Here is a 15893-nt window from a genome sequence, read left to right on the forward strand (position 1 = left end):
GGCCAGTGCTAGCAGTAGGCAGGACAACCAAACCAGGGGCTATCCAGAATATTGCAGATTTAAGAAAGATTATGGGACTATTGATTATTGTGTTTTACTCTTCCAATCAGTGAGGCTTAGTTTTGGACTTATTTACTTAAAACACTGGTGTTCCTTCATTGTTATGAGGTTGTCAGGATTCTCATTATCACTGTGCAGTCATAGAGAGAACCAGCTGTAACCCCACACTTGACCCCTCTGACCCACATCCCAATCTGCAGTCAAGACAAAAAGTAAAATATGTTCAGTAAGAAATGTGACTGTATGATACAGGCCTATCACCATTACTAACAAAGCTAATAGTAAAAAACATTTGTTGGTGAGACAGATGAAAAAGATTTTAAGAAATTACCCCGCATGCACGCACACACACAAAACAACTAACACCAACCAAAACAAAGGGGGATATCCTGTTTTTCCAGGGCCCACTCTTCCCAGAATAGCTCAGCATGGCAGGGAGGTTGTTATCGCTCTTATCTAAGCCCGCATTATAATGGTCTGTGTGGCAAGGAAACATCCCTTATTGTTTTCTCACAGGCTTCCTTTCAGACTAGGGGCTGTAGTGGCCCAGAGGGCCCGTCCTGCTCGTATCACTGTCGGTCTCCTCCTGCACTGCCCGTGTCATTAGGACATCGTATCTCCATCAGCGTTTAATATTACACAGACGACGCCCCCAACCTTATCTAAAGTGCATGAGGAGGAGGGTGTGTTGTATAAACACGCACAGACACAGACTTACAACACAATCTCATCATCTTCCACTTTTACTGGCACAGTGGCATGTGCACAACAATATCTGCTAAGGTTACACAACCTCTTAACACTTGACAACCAGTGAGTTGTGTCAGCAGTGTTTCAGAAGCTATAAGTAAATAGCAAAATCATGCATGAACTAACATGCCCCTTGTGCACATGCAATGCATATCTTACTTAGAATCCCATGCATCTATATGCGCTGCAGATTGCTTACACTCAGCTATGGTTTGTGTATCATAAACACACACACACACAAGCTACATTCACACATCAGCTGTGTCACTCCCATATCTGTGTCACTCCCCTGAGCGTGCCACTTCTCATATCCACACTCACTGATAGGCCGGTATGTGAAAGTATCACAGGCTCATAACAAGCAGCTTTACGCAGCAGCTGCTGCTCTGCTGCTCTGCTCCACCTTCCTCCATAAGTAAACCCACGCTCCAGGTATTTGTGGCATGCGATCCTGCCCAAGCCAGGGGCATTGTGCACTTGTGCAGGGTCAAGGCAAACTCCAGCAGAGGTCGAAAAGTCAGCAATTTGAACAGCAAGGTCAAAACCTTCAGTTGGAGGGCAGGTTGGGCAGAGGGTGTGAAATGGGATGGTGCTGCAGCTTCATTCCTTCCCAGTGGAGGAGCTTCACTCTCTCCAACAATGTGTACCCTGCTAAGGCGAAGATGTGTTTGTTGTGTTGTAAAGTTTGATCTGCTGGGACAATAGGGACTCTGGTCTTTGCTCCATTTGGCTCATGGTACATTTTCTATTTGCAGCATTACAAAATCTGCCCTCTGGTCTAGTAGACCTAGTAATGCCAAGTTGGATCATGTGTGTACATACAGTGTCTTCTGACCCTACATGCAGAGCTACATGACTGAAACGCACCACAAAATGTCCAACTATGATTTGAATTTCAAATTTCTATTGTTTCAGTTCTGGCCCTGATGCATCAATGCAACACAACCTAGAAGAAAAAAATAGAATAGGATACTATTTTTGAGCTACTTGGCATGCTCACTGATATATGTTTTGTTTTTTTATTTGAAATGTCAGTCAACAACGCTTGATGATTTATGGTCTGTAATGTGTTTCAGCTGCAAATGTCTGAACATAAAGTGACATCTTCATCTATGGAGTTTTGATACATAAAGGAAAAGAATTAGCAATCTTTGTTTATTCATCCCTCAGAGCAAAACTGAAGATCAAGACAAAACAAAAATGAGAGTGAGTGAACGCCCCCTCATGCAGACTCTGTCCAAATAGACTAATGTAAGGCTGTCCTATAATTTTGAATGTAAACATAGGTCTGTTGAATGTTATTGCCAGTAAATGCAAACAGAGACGTCCTCCCTGCTCACTTATAAGTCAAGGTCATTATGGTGGAGCAGCATTGACACCGAATTCACGGCATAGTGAAAGATGCGCACCTGTCTCTCAAACTGCCAGGGCCAACTGTCGAGGACAGACGGTCGTGGGAAAACTCGGAGCACGCTGTGCTGTGATGCTTTGTTAGTCTGTCTCAGCTGAGTGAAGAGATGATTTGCCAGCTGAGGGACATGAGCTAAATTTACGGCCCAGTGGAGCACTTGACTTGTCAAATGTGCCGCAGCTCTAAGTGTCAAATATAGGCAAGAATTATATTCTAATCTTCAGAGAGTATTTTTAGAAGAACTAATTTACTGATAAGCTGTCAGATTATGTAATCATCATGTAAATCTTGACAGAATGAAGAAAGGCCAAAGAGAACACAAGAAACTGAATCAACATGGTTGGCATCACAGAGAGCAGCTGAATTAGTTTTCAGAGCTTGTTGATACAAAGGCTTCCTGCACTTACTGTCATTACTGTCACTATCATTTTACAAGGCATTTGCCTTTTTTTTTGAGCATTTATAATAAATGATATTATAAATAATTAGTCAATTATTTCAACTTTCAACTACACAGAGACTACCTATTGAGCAACCTCTATTTGATGTTGAGTATTGCCTTTGCTGTGGTTCAGGGGAGGGCACACTGACACGGTTTGGCACACCACGTCTCACACATCACCCACACTGTCTGAACTATGACGGTGCAGGAGAGGTGTCTATCTCCAAACTGAGTTGGGCTGCACGTGATCCACCACAATTTTCAAGTGAACATTTCACCAGCGTCGTGTGATTTGAGGAACTCCCAAGGCTTTCATGTTAACTGGCACTTGTAAACTTGACGATGTGCAATGATGAGTGTGATGAAGTAGAAGTAGCCTATTGCAATCAGATCTGTGTGTCAATGCCACCGAAATTCAAAGTAACAATGGGTCCTTGATTTCCAAGGTATTTTTCAAGGTAGACAAAACTAGCGTCTTATTTCTAGCAGTCAAACATTGATTTTGCTGACTGAAATGACTACGATTACTGACAAATATTATTAGCTGTAACTAACTTAGCTCCATAAAATGGTTGAAAACTCCATCTCCTGCTGAGTTTTTAATGTTTCCAACTGACTAAAAAAGACACTTTATTTGTGCATGCATTGCTAAAAGGCTAATGCAAAAGCTGCATGTTCCAAGACAGCTGCAAGTTGCATCCCCAACAGTTGATGATAAATGTAGAATACATGAACATAAAGAAAAAGCATTGTTTTTGTATTGCAGTGTAAGATTAGTCAGTCTGACTGTTTAATATGGTCGACTGGCTGTGTATGTTACATACATTCCTTTATACTTTAAAAGTTTGTTTCCACTTTTAAGAGAAAGTAGAACTTCTGTACAGTGAGGAAATAATACAGCGTGGATGTGCTTAAACTAGGTGGGGTTTTTTTTCTCTTACTGTAAAGGGACACTTTTCAACCAGCTTTATATCATTACAGTGTGGGTAGTATATGCAAATGAGCAATGTTTAACCTCCATGTTGCCTGAACCCAGAGCTCCCCGCTCATTTGCCAGCAAAAATCCAGACTGTTCCTGGCTCTGAGGCTGTTGTTCCAACTACAGATTGTACTTGTGCATTTTTTGCAGGCCCGGCTCCAAGGACAGTCGAATGGAGAGAGGGGTTGTTCACAACTGCTCTAAAATCAAAACAGCCCATCCGTGTTTTTAGTTAGTCTTAAAGCAAAAGAAATACACCACCCTGCGTAATATCAGTCATACCAAGGCCCCATGCACACCACTTCAGCATGTGGAGAAAGCCAAAGCTTGACAGGCATGCTGTGCCGAGTTACGGTTGCTGAGCTATGTTTAGTCAATCGCTGTTCGGGAGTCGGGTTTAGCAAATTGCACAACCAGTTGTTGGCTTGTTAAATGAAAAGATGAGCTAATTGATAAGGCAACTAAATCAACTTAAGTGAAGCTTAAAGTTAAGGCAGGTCTTGCAGCCTCTGGTCTGCTGAGCTTAGAGGCAAATGCCTGCACTCATCCACCACCTGAGATGCAATTTCAGTGTCACACTCCAGCCTGTTTTTAATTCTGACACCTTTCAGAATTTTTCTTTGGTGGGAAAATGTATTACTCTCATAATAGAAAGAGCTCTTTTTTGTCAGGTCTATTCACAAATCACGATAAGTCATCAAGTCGGTTTTGGCAGGAAAAAGGGTGACAATTTGAGTAACTATCTAAATGGCTTCATTAACACTAGTTCTCTCCACAGATCTGCCTGGACCAAACAAAGTAATAAAAAAGTTGAATCATCAAAACTAAAGGTTATCACTTTGAAGTGGCTTCAGTTTTGTTGACAGTGTCTCTTAATTGGTCAGGGTGTGATGCCAAGACTCAATGTGAGAGTGAAGAAGTGAAGCGATGCCAGCAGAATAGCCAGGCCACAGGAGGAAGGAGTATTGTTCTTGGCTTGGACTGAAGCGACCAAATCCAGGCACCCAGATGGACTCCAGCAGGCTCCAGCAATAATACACACACCGAGAGAGAATAGAGGTCACGTCAGGATACGCTCACAATAAATCCATTGTGACTGGCTGTCTCTTTTCAAAGATATTTCACTGCTCGCAGACCTTATCTACCTCAGCACACTGAGGAGACCCTGTTGGTGAACAATTACTTTAAAATCTAAACAGAGACCAGGCACAAACAGCACAAGTGGAGGTTTTGAATTGTATAAAGGAGGATTTAAAGTGAGCTGAATGCAGAGCTCTGACTGGTCTGATTTATTTTATACATGCACCACAAACACACAATAACCTTCTCAATTAGGAAATCGACTGCCTTCTTTTGCTGTGTGTAAGCAATTCTGATATTCAGTCATTGTTGGGACCTTGTCCAAGATCTACTTCAGTGCTTCTTGATAAAATTCATTATGTAAGTACACCAGCACTGCAGTGTTTGAACCATTAAAGGGACCGGTGCATTAAAAACTGTGTAAAACAAGGACAAAAAAAATGCATGTGTAGTAGCTCCCTGTTGTTTGATTTAATTTTGACTGTAGAAAATAGATTATGTAAATCAATTTAAAATGCAGAACTTACTGCTACTTCTCTGCAAATTGTAAAAGTAGCATTTAACTAATTGCTTTGCAATCGCTGCAGACATCAACTGTGCAAAGTTTGCTGCCCCTAATGTGTATCTATGCAAGTAGGGCAGTGTGCAAACTCTAACAGGTTGCTCTTTGTTCTTATGATGTGTGTCTATCAACACACTGGCAGACTAATGTGACGCTGATTACGTAGAGTTGAATTATCATATCCCACAACATGTACTTGTGGTACTCTGTCTAGACAAATTCAGACAGATACGCACATGCAAATATAAAAAAAGAATATGCATGTGCAAACCGCAAAGTAAATTAAGGAAGGTGCGAACACAATAGAAATATGCCGCCCACAGAAAATCACACATCATCAGCCAACACAGAACTTAGTGTATATGTGTATATTAAAAGTGTAAGTGTATTATAGTGAATATTTACCCTGTTCAACCTTAATGGACTTCTTGGTATGACTCTCTCATTCTCTTTCTCTTTCTTTTTCTCTTTCTCTTTCTCTCTCTCTCTCTCTCTCTCTCTCTCTCTCTCTCTCTCTATGTCTCTCACATCCTTCTCTCTCTCTATCTCCACGTTTTTCTCTCAGGAAAACAAAAAACTGCAGCAGCCATAGCGACAGAGAGCAAAGGAAGACCTGGCCTGGGCCTGTCACCTTTGGAGCATCCTGATTGGTCGATGCCTGCTGTGTGAGCTTTGTTGCCGTGTGGACGGTGAGGCAGGCTGTTCTGTGAGCGTTGCCGTGGACGCAGAGCCATCTCAGCAGTCCTGTCAGAGCAGATTTACACCGCAGGCTCAAAGCTGATTTTTTTTCACTCCTGTGACACCTCTTGTAGCTGGATAGAGGAAACCTCAGAAAAACAATACATATTAAGTTCAGTGACATTGACAAAGGATCTGCTGACTTGAATATTTATTGACAGGAAATGTCAACAAGCCTTTTCAGACTAGAGAAAAATTGGACAGCCCTCTATTTTTTTCATATAAAACACTATGTAAGGACCAGCTTGTTGAGACATAACTGAAATAGTCAGTATGCAGTTTATACACTTATGCATCAGACTAAATGTGATTATGTTAACTTCTAGCAACAAGGCAAGTCAGTTGCACCAAGCAGACATCACACACCCAGGCACATTAATGAAACCATTTTCATTAAAAACAGAGCTTTAAAGTCCTTCTGGGGAATGAGTCTCTAAGTTTAAGTTGTGTTTCAATTGATTCCAGTAGTGAGGTACCCTGTTTTAAGACCTCTTGCATTGCTCTAAAAAATATTTTCTTCAGCGATTCAAATAGGTCTGCTGTTGAGCTCATTTGATGGCTTTGGATGGCCGGCTTTGGAAAAACAATCAATCCTATCAAAGCTTTTTAGGTGGGATTATGAATGGAGACATCATCTTTCTTGGCCATATCCTACGGGGAAAAAAAGCAGTAAAACAGTCACTCTGTTACTGTTGTCAGTAACTCTGATTATCAGTAGTGAGGTTGTAAAAGAAACCAGTCTTCCATACTTTTCATGGTATCATCGTAGCTTTGAGCTCAACTATGGATGTTAAATATCTCTGCAACAAGACCTTATGTATGAAAACACAGGTGTACTAGTGCCGTCTAGATGTCTGCGATGATGAACCACTGACCTCCTCATGTGACTCACAATGGTGACTAAAATAGCTGTCTTGAATGATTAATGGAATGACACTGTGGTAAATGGTGTCCAATGGTTAATGTGAAGCGATAACAGCATTGACATACACACTAACCCCATGTTTTAGAAAGTTTGTAATTTTTTTTTTTTTTCAGAATCCAATTTGAAGTTGAACAGAATACCTCTGTATCCTGTTCATTGTCACAGAGGGTGTTGGTGCATGATCCCAGCATGCACTGTGTCATCAGTTCATCACAGTGCTGTCTTTCATTCTCCCTCTAAAGTTCAGGTGGGAAACATTGCAGATGTGAATCAGCTTTCAGCACCATTGTTAGTCATCCTACCGTGATTTGTTATTGCCCTGTGGCAAAGTGGTGAAAGATGAGGTTAAAATACAGTGAATAACTACTGACAGTTGTTTCCTCCATAGGAAGAAGACATACAATGAGTTCTCTGATGCTGTTGTTCCCACACTTGGTCCAGAGGTGATGACTCCTCTGGCTCACTTTTGTCAGTATCTTGGATCCACAGTATTTTGATCCAGACTCCATGTGTCTGTCACAAATAACAGAGTGCAGATGAAGTCAGAACAAAACCCATAACTCTCATCCTGTTTCAACATTGTTTTTTCTGCACTGTGGATAGGATTGCAAGAGGGACCACTATTTTCATCTTAAATAACACTAATGGAACTGATCACAGTCATGTTTCCCATTGTACAAATAAGAGTATGCATGCACATCCAAACCAAAGAAGGCAGGTGTTGAGCAAAAACGGAACAAACAAAAAATATACAAATAAACCCCTTGCACACTGCAGGGCTCCACTGTCCACTTATTTATTACAGAATTGTGTGAGGTTTTGAGCACCACTCCTCTTCATCAGACTAAATATACACATGATACAGTCACAAGACAGAATCACATGTGCTGAGTCTCTAATGTCACAAAAAACTAGCACACAGTACATTGCATAACACATCATTATCCAGACATATATATATACGTGCATAACATCCATTTATATATGAATACATACACACACATGATAATGTACGTGTATCTGCATATATGATATTCAGAGGAAGTAACTGGCAAGTAGTGGCTCAAAGGAGTCACAAAAAGGAGCGAATGTTTATATTTGCTCACTGAGGCCCGTGGGTGTCATAGCGTCTATGGTGAAGATCCAGAAGAAGAAGAGGAAGAAGAAGATAATGTTAATGTCTACCCCCTCTAAGGGAGTTGGATGATTCCAAAATAACTTATAGCCAGCAGTATGGTTCATAAGACTGAAGCAGTTGGCTCTATGGGACCTGGGTCTTAATGGTACTAATGAGTATGAATACCTGAGATTGTGTTTTTAAAGCGCTCTGGAAGTTTTGCTTATATGCGTGCATTTCACATTGTTGCCATTTTTTAAACAGGTTGAAGACAAAGGCAAAGAAAACAAACACAGCACACAAAATGTGTTTGTATGATGAAGCGAGTTATCCCACACTGGCTTGGCAGGCAAAGGCAAACTTGAGAAGAGTGTGCAACTTGAAGGCAATATAAAACAACACTACTCCTCTTACCTTTCTTATCAAAGATTGCAAATTACATGAGCACCACTCAAGATCTCATTTAAACAAGAGACATGTCCACAAATAGTGCATTTTTTTAATATTCGTGGATCAGGATGTAAAAAATGTTACTTCTACAGTCCAACAGCACCATTTATGAACAGCGTGATAAATGCATTTCTAATTGTGTGTTTTTGACCACATGCACAGGCATGTTCCATGCAGCTGCAGAGTATGTGGTCTGTAATTACCTGCTAATGTGTCACAGCATAAGAGAGAGCCGTGACCCCCGATGGTCGTTAGATTCCCCAGAGAACAGCCCGAGGCTTTCTCACACTGCATTCAAGCTGAACTTTCAACTCACATCGGTGACACAAAGGATAATGGATAATAACCACACGCAGATATACACACACAAACCGTGCATATAATGAAAAGATTCACAAGCCCACAAAAAGCTCATTGACAAATGTCATTGACAATAACTGGCAATAACAGCTTCTTTCAGACACTTGGGGGCAGCAAACAAGTTGCGAACACAACACTGACACATCACGACCTTTTAATTTGATTTGATTTGGCAAGCATGTTACAAAACAGTTGCTTATTTACACATCCAGCAGTTACAGAGCAACATCATGTAAGTGTCTTATTAGCAAGCTAAGCTAATGCAGCTTAGCTTGCTAATAAGACACTTGCATCAACAGTATGTGAACACTCTTGACACTCTAGCATGATAAAGACATCAAGGATTTCACGGTGTGTTGTTGCTTGAAATGATTGTTTGCACATTCACCATGTTCTGGCCGGCTGGCTTGAAATTTTCCAATCTGAAGCCTCAAGGTCTCAGTTATAGATGCTCAAGCTTTGACATCAAAACCAGTGAATAATGCTGTCTTATTTCAAAGAATTCTAACTATTGCTTTAATATAATAATCGGCTTTTAATGAGGCTGTTATCCTAGTTCAGAGCAGCCCTGATTTATGTTTGCATTACTTATAACGACATAGTGAAGGAATTTCCCACTGAAGTCCCTTAAAATTGATTAAGATAAAGAGGATTTGGGACTCTCCCTGGGGGGATTTCTTTCAGAACATGAGACCAGGATAAAGCAGTAAAGTGGCATACATCATGGACCTATATGTTTCGTCCTAACTCTTTCTAACATGATTAGAGGAAATGTCCGAGATTATCAAAAATAGCTCAAAAGTTGCATTTGCAAAGCACAGTGTGTACTGTCGGTTTGAAGATGATGTGCTGCCGAGTAAATTAGTTATTTTATTTCATCAAAAATAGAAGGAATCCAGAGAAATCCAGAGTTATTAGAAATTATTTAAAGCCCTGACAGATTTGGCCCTGTGTCTCTTCATTTGGCTGCGCTAACATCTGCTGATCATAATTATCACTGAAAATAATGAATTGTTTAAACCTCTTTAAACAATCAACAGTTAACTTCAAATTTAATGAAAAAGAAAAACTTCTATGTCATCAGACTCTGTTCCTCATCATTTAGCACCCATAATCTCCCAAGACTTGTCCAACCATCTGAGATAAGTCCAGCTCGTCAGCGTTAACCTCCCTCCTCGCAGCCGTCAGGTGTAGTGTGTCCAACAGCTTTATTCATGCAGTAACACCAGCAGTGAGGTTCACGCAAAGGTAATTAATCTGGAAACCTAAGGCTGCTCCCCATTCACAGCACACTGGGTGGATAATTATAGCTACAGGCCTTTGGGGGTACAAGGGCAATGAAAGTGCTGAAAGACAGGCTTAAATGAGGGACTGAAAAGTTGTATTTAAAGTTTTTTTGCCTTCCAGAGTTTCATTTGCTCCTTTAACCAGCTGCCCTCGGGGAACAGGGAATTATACTGTGAGGAACAAAGCATAAAATTAAGGTTTTAAATTGTAATTTTTCTAAAAGAGACCATAAAGTCAATTTCAAAATCATCGTAAAGAAGTTAATGACCATATACCTCCTTTACCGCCAGACAGGCATGGCAGGAGGTTTGTGGTGGTGCAGGTGTGGAGCTGTGTAAATGATGGTGCTGATAGATGAGTTGAGAGGTCAAGGTCACAGTTCAAACCTGGAGGCCATGACTGCAAAATGACCATTTTTAACAGCATCTGTGGGATCAGCTTAAGCCCATCTGATAGGCATTAGACCGTGAAAAGTTCAGACCCCCTCTACTGTTTAGGTGATTGTCTAAATGACTGTCTGTCTCCATCAGAACATGGAGCCAATTGTTGTATTATTGATATCCAGCCATGGCAGCCCTCACAGCACCCTTCCCACAGACAGCCACTGTAAAACCACCTCTGCAAGGCTCTATCAGCTACGAATATTGAACACATATATCTCATCAAATTCCTCTCCCAGTTCCACCAGAAGGTAATAAAATATTGGTTTAACTGCATCATGTGGGTTTTTCCTCCATGATCATGTGACTACTTGTGGCCAGTATGTTCAATGCTTTTTATTGTTACGAGTGGCTGATGCACTATAATGTAGGGGACTGAAGCGTGTCATGAGGTGCACAGGTCATTTATAGGACTTATGAATCAATTTCTTCTTATTGATTTGTCAGGCATTAAGCTTTTCTTTTTCCCTTCTTTTTTAACAGCTTAATCACTTGATGAGACACAAGACAGTTTTAATGGCAAATAATAATGGTTTGTGTGAATTATTATTATTATTATTATTATCATTGCTGTTGTTGTTGTTAGTAGTAGTAGTAGTAGAAGTAGTCGTAGTAGTAGTAGTTGTAGTAGTAGTATTGTTGTCTCTGGTTGAAGTCACCAAGTATAGTTAACTATCAGTTTAATGTTTGGTCAACTGCTGATTCCACATTTAATTTCCATTGGCTGCTTCAGCTGAGATGAATACATGATTGCTGCATTCTGAAATACATGCATGACTATAACTGGACAGAAGAATATTTCATTAGGCTTTATGGATGAATGGAAAGCAACAGTCCATTGTAAATTAAATTGTTAAAATATGGTATATGCAATAGGCTGCAATTTGGCTTTGTGTTTACTATGTGGCATAAAACACATAGACCATGTGTTTTTTATAAAGGATTTGGGATTTTTTGAAGACAAAATGTCTCGGTAACTTGCTGTTTGCAAGGTTTGAACAGGTTTTCACACAAGAAAGAATTCTAATGGTAACAACAACTTGTTTTTCAGTGATTTTGGAAGTTTGAGGAAGTGTCTTGGTGCATTCACAGTGAGTCACTCACAGATAGAGACACCCACAGCCTGTCTAAATGAATATTTCCTGTGGCAGGCAAAAGTCCTTCATGTGGGTGTAAGTGCATCTCCCTGTGATTAAGCATTCACAGCGTACCAGGTCAAAATGATCAAGATCACCTGCAAACAAAACATAACTCATAGGAAATAATAAAGTTGTCAGAGGTTGTGACACCCATTGATTGGAAACTGCTATAATAATAAATTTAACAATAAGCCAGGAACAAGGGTCATGTTGAACTCTAATAAACTCTGATAAATGAGCAGCCAAGACTAATCAGACCCCATACCCTTAACCATGAACTGAGAAATAATTATCTATCTTCCGGCTTAATAATGTCTCCTGATATATTCAAAAGCTACATCTTAATTATTATAAGAGTTTCACTGAATATCATATCTCAACATTCATGGAGGAGATTAGTCGCATCAACATCAGTGATAAACTCGCTCTACAGGGTATCTCATTGTGAAACTTCTCCCTCCTTTGGTCCTCTGATGAAAAGCACGGCTCGGCATCCTGCTAATACTCTAATTAAAGCCAAACAGCCACACAGCTTGCTCCACCACATAATCAGTCAGCCCATTCACCAAGATTCATTTTCACAATGGCATGCATTATCTCCCTTATTCTGTCTTTATAAGAAGATTATTAGTTAAAATAGCCTGAACGTGATGTGTTTCATAATGTAGGAGGGGGCAGAGAGGCTTTTGTTCAAGAAGGTCAAGAAAACCTTTGGTGTGGTGTTTACAAAAACACGTCTTTAAAAACAATCTTGTTAGCTACACTAGGTGATGTTATTGGAATATTTTCTGAAATGTTACTTCAGAATCTTATTTTATTTCATTATATGAAATATTGGGACCCTCAGGGCCAAATGTCATGCCTTTAGACGAATAAGTGCTGCAGAAAGTCTCAGTCAGTATAAGGAAAAACCAGGGGTTGAATCTCTTCGCAAACAAAGAGACTCCACATATGTTGTCTATTCAAATGGGAAAATGCACTTGTTGAAGCCAACCAGCTGCAAATGCAATCAGTGGAGGCTGTTACAGGACTCTGTGAGGCGTGCCAAGATGTGAAGGTTTTTAACAGGCTTCAGCTGAAAAGAGTAGTTGCAAACTAAACCTGTCATTAAACACTGTCTGAGACAAATGTATCCTCACCAAATGCACAAGTAACTGCACACAAGCCAGGCCTGTTGTGGTGAGCCTGGGGTCAGGGCATGTCCCTGGGAGAAAAGCATGTGTGTAGTTAATATACATTTAATGTTGTAATATATCAGTGGTGATCAGCCTGGATCTTTTGCACAAAATTTATCATATTTGAAACTGTCCGTACTTCTGATATATGATGGCAATGTCAAATCAATCAATCAGTGCCTCAAAGTTCTTGAAGATACAAATTCACGCATCAACTGACTCAAATGCAGTAAACTTTTATAATTTTAGAGCAGCAATAAAAAACTAAAAAAAACACATGTTCAGTTTTAACCCACACAAGTCCTTCTCCATCTTCCACACATCTACGTCAAAGAGGACCATGCACTTTCGCTATGTTATGATCATTTTGACCCACTACATTGACAGTGGTGCTGTCATTAACGAAGATACACTGGCACACAAACAATACTTTTTGTCCCCCTCTTTCAGGTTTTATGGTAATGAAGTGGTGATAATTGTCAAACAATGTTGGTGATGATGTCTAAACCTATCACCTCTAACATGTTGGACCTTTCAATCCAATCATTATCTACCATAGTGTAAATCAAATTAAATAAAAGTGACATCCGATAAAATTTGATCAAAACTTGAGGGTCCATATCAACTGTAGCTATTTCTCAGAAGAGTGCTGCATGCTATAAAAGGGCCTTCGGTGTATGTATAGGTGTCTGCATCTTCCTCTGCAATTAAAAGTGTTGATCCAGTGCACATAATCTCTCCAAAAATGGCGGTGCAACGTATTTTTATTGAGCCTGCAGCATCAACACAAGTCAAGCAATAAAACAAAGCCCACTCACTTTTTCTTCAGTGGAAAAAATCAGACAATCAGGGGGCTACGCTTGCTACTTGCTAAATGACCAGTCATAACAGTGCACGATACTACATTTGATTGATGTGTTTGCATGATCCAGAAAATCCCCTTATTCTCTGCACTCACTAATATGATACCAATAGAGAGACAGGGTAGATTTTTTCTAAACAACAGGCTCATGTCTCCCAAAGAAGCTACCAAAATGTATCTAGTCCGTGTGGGTGGTTGGTGTGTGTAACAGAAAGAAGGTTCATACAGACAGGAACAAAACATTCAGTTCTCACAAATGATGCTGCTCCCCTGAGTGCCAATTAATAATAAATTACACGTATCACAAAGTTCACATGTTACAGACTGCAGATCAGAGTTCATAAAGTTCCTTAAAGTAACACTTTCTGGATTGTATAATTCTCTGCCAGACTATGATCTCTACTCCTTAGTAGGCTTTCACTTCCTTGCTGGACTAATGAGTGAAAATGCTGAAATGTCCTGAATAAAAAATGGGTTAACTCTTTAGCATCTGGCTGTAGTCAAATCTTGTCCTCAGTCAACCTTTTGGGATTTCCTGACATACTGTGCAAAACAAAATAGTTCAAGGGAAAGTAGGTGCACACTTGACTGATGCAAACCAGCTTTGATTGCACTTGTAACTGACTGCATGTTTTTTTCATCTTTGCAGCAAACCAATAATTCCACTGGAACTTTTCTGACATCACCTCTTTCTCACTTTCTAAGTGCTTGTGCTCAAAATCTGAGCAGCTGTTCCACTGTTTAACTCTGAGTGCATGCAAGTCTTCCTCTCTGTGCGCTGATGTGTGTGTGTGTGCACAATATGAAAATGTGATTGTGTGCCGACAGCTGCAGCTTCATTCTTACAGGTGTCATCTTGTCCAGGAAAGCCTGTATAAGGTTTCTGTACATTGTCAGAGCAGGTGCAATGAATTATCTTCCTGTGCACGTCTTTGTTAAACCCTCTTTTTCTGTAATCTTCTATATTTCCATCCTTTCTTTTCCCTCTTTCCAGCCTCAAGGCAGGATCTTTACTTATCCAAACTGTAACGTGACACTACAAGAGTATTACTTTCCTTAATGGTGGACAGGTTTCAGAGGTAGGAGATGGTTTCACTGTGTCTCTGGGTCAGGGTGGCAGAACTATCGTGATCGCAGCACATGCGGTTGAATAATTCACAGAAGTTTATCAGCTGATTGACAACATAAGTCTTAATTTGTGACGACACTTCAAGGAAAAGGGAAGTAGAATTACCACAGCAGGAAAGCGCAGGAAAGCGGGTTTGTGGTCACATACACACAGTGCTGATAGTGACTGAATGTAGTTGCAGTTGGAATTAACATCAAATTTCTCAGAGGGGTTTTTCACACCACACTCTCATCTCATGTTGTACAACTATTATGTTACAGTAACATCAAAGTCCCTTATATTTCTAAAAAGCTTTCTAGATAATACTAAAGGAGTGACAAAGCATACAAAATAAGACATGGTCCTGTGTTGCACTGTCATCCTGTCCTGCTTTTGTTTGTTGGCAGATAATCACTCAACTTTATTGCCAAACTCAAATGAATGGAAGTAAACTTTTATACATATACAACAAAGCCGTCATTACAATATTCCTCTAAAGCAGGGTAAAAACAAAATCCACATTATGCCTTTAATTTTATATTTTTATCTTTCCACTGTGACACAACAGCAAGAATTATATGATATTGCAAGCAGCACTTGCAGCAATTTGAGATTTTACAGGGAGTTATGTGGTGTCACCATTTCTTGACAAATAACAGATCATCCAGCGGCCTAGCACTTCTGTGCAGCATAGGTTGCAAATCACCATCAGTAAGCTTTAGCTTAAGTAGAGGTCTTTACTGGCACAATTGTAACAAACATGGCAATCTCACAGTGGAAACAAGGTTAATTCCAGGAAGCTGCCAACAGTTACCGACCTAACTGTTCACCTAGAAATACTTCAAGTGAGATATGTGATTTGATGATGAGTAAGTTTATATTTGTGTCATATACATAAGTAGAAGAAGATGCTGTAAGGGCACACTGGCTGTGTATGATGCAGTACAAGGCCTTGCTTGGCTCTGCTGATGGATTTTGTTGTGAGACTATTGTGGGGTCACTGCAGAG

The sequence above is a fragment of the Pempheris klunzingeri genome, chromosome 18, assembly GCF_042242105.1.
Source record: "Pempheris klunzingeri isolate RE-2024b chromosome 18, fPemKlu1.hap1, whole genome shotgun sequence".
Classification (NCBI taxonomy): domain Eukaryota; kingdom Metazoa; phylum Chordata; class Actinopteri; order Acropomatiformes; family Pempheridae; genus Pempheris; species Pempheris klunzingeri.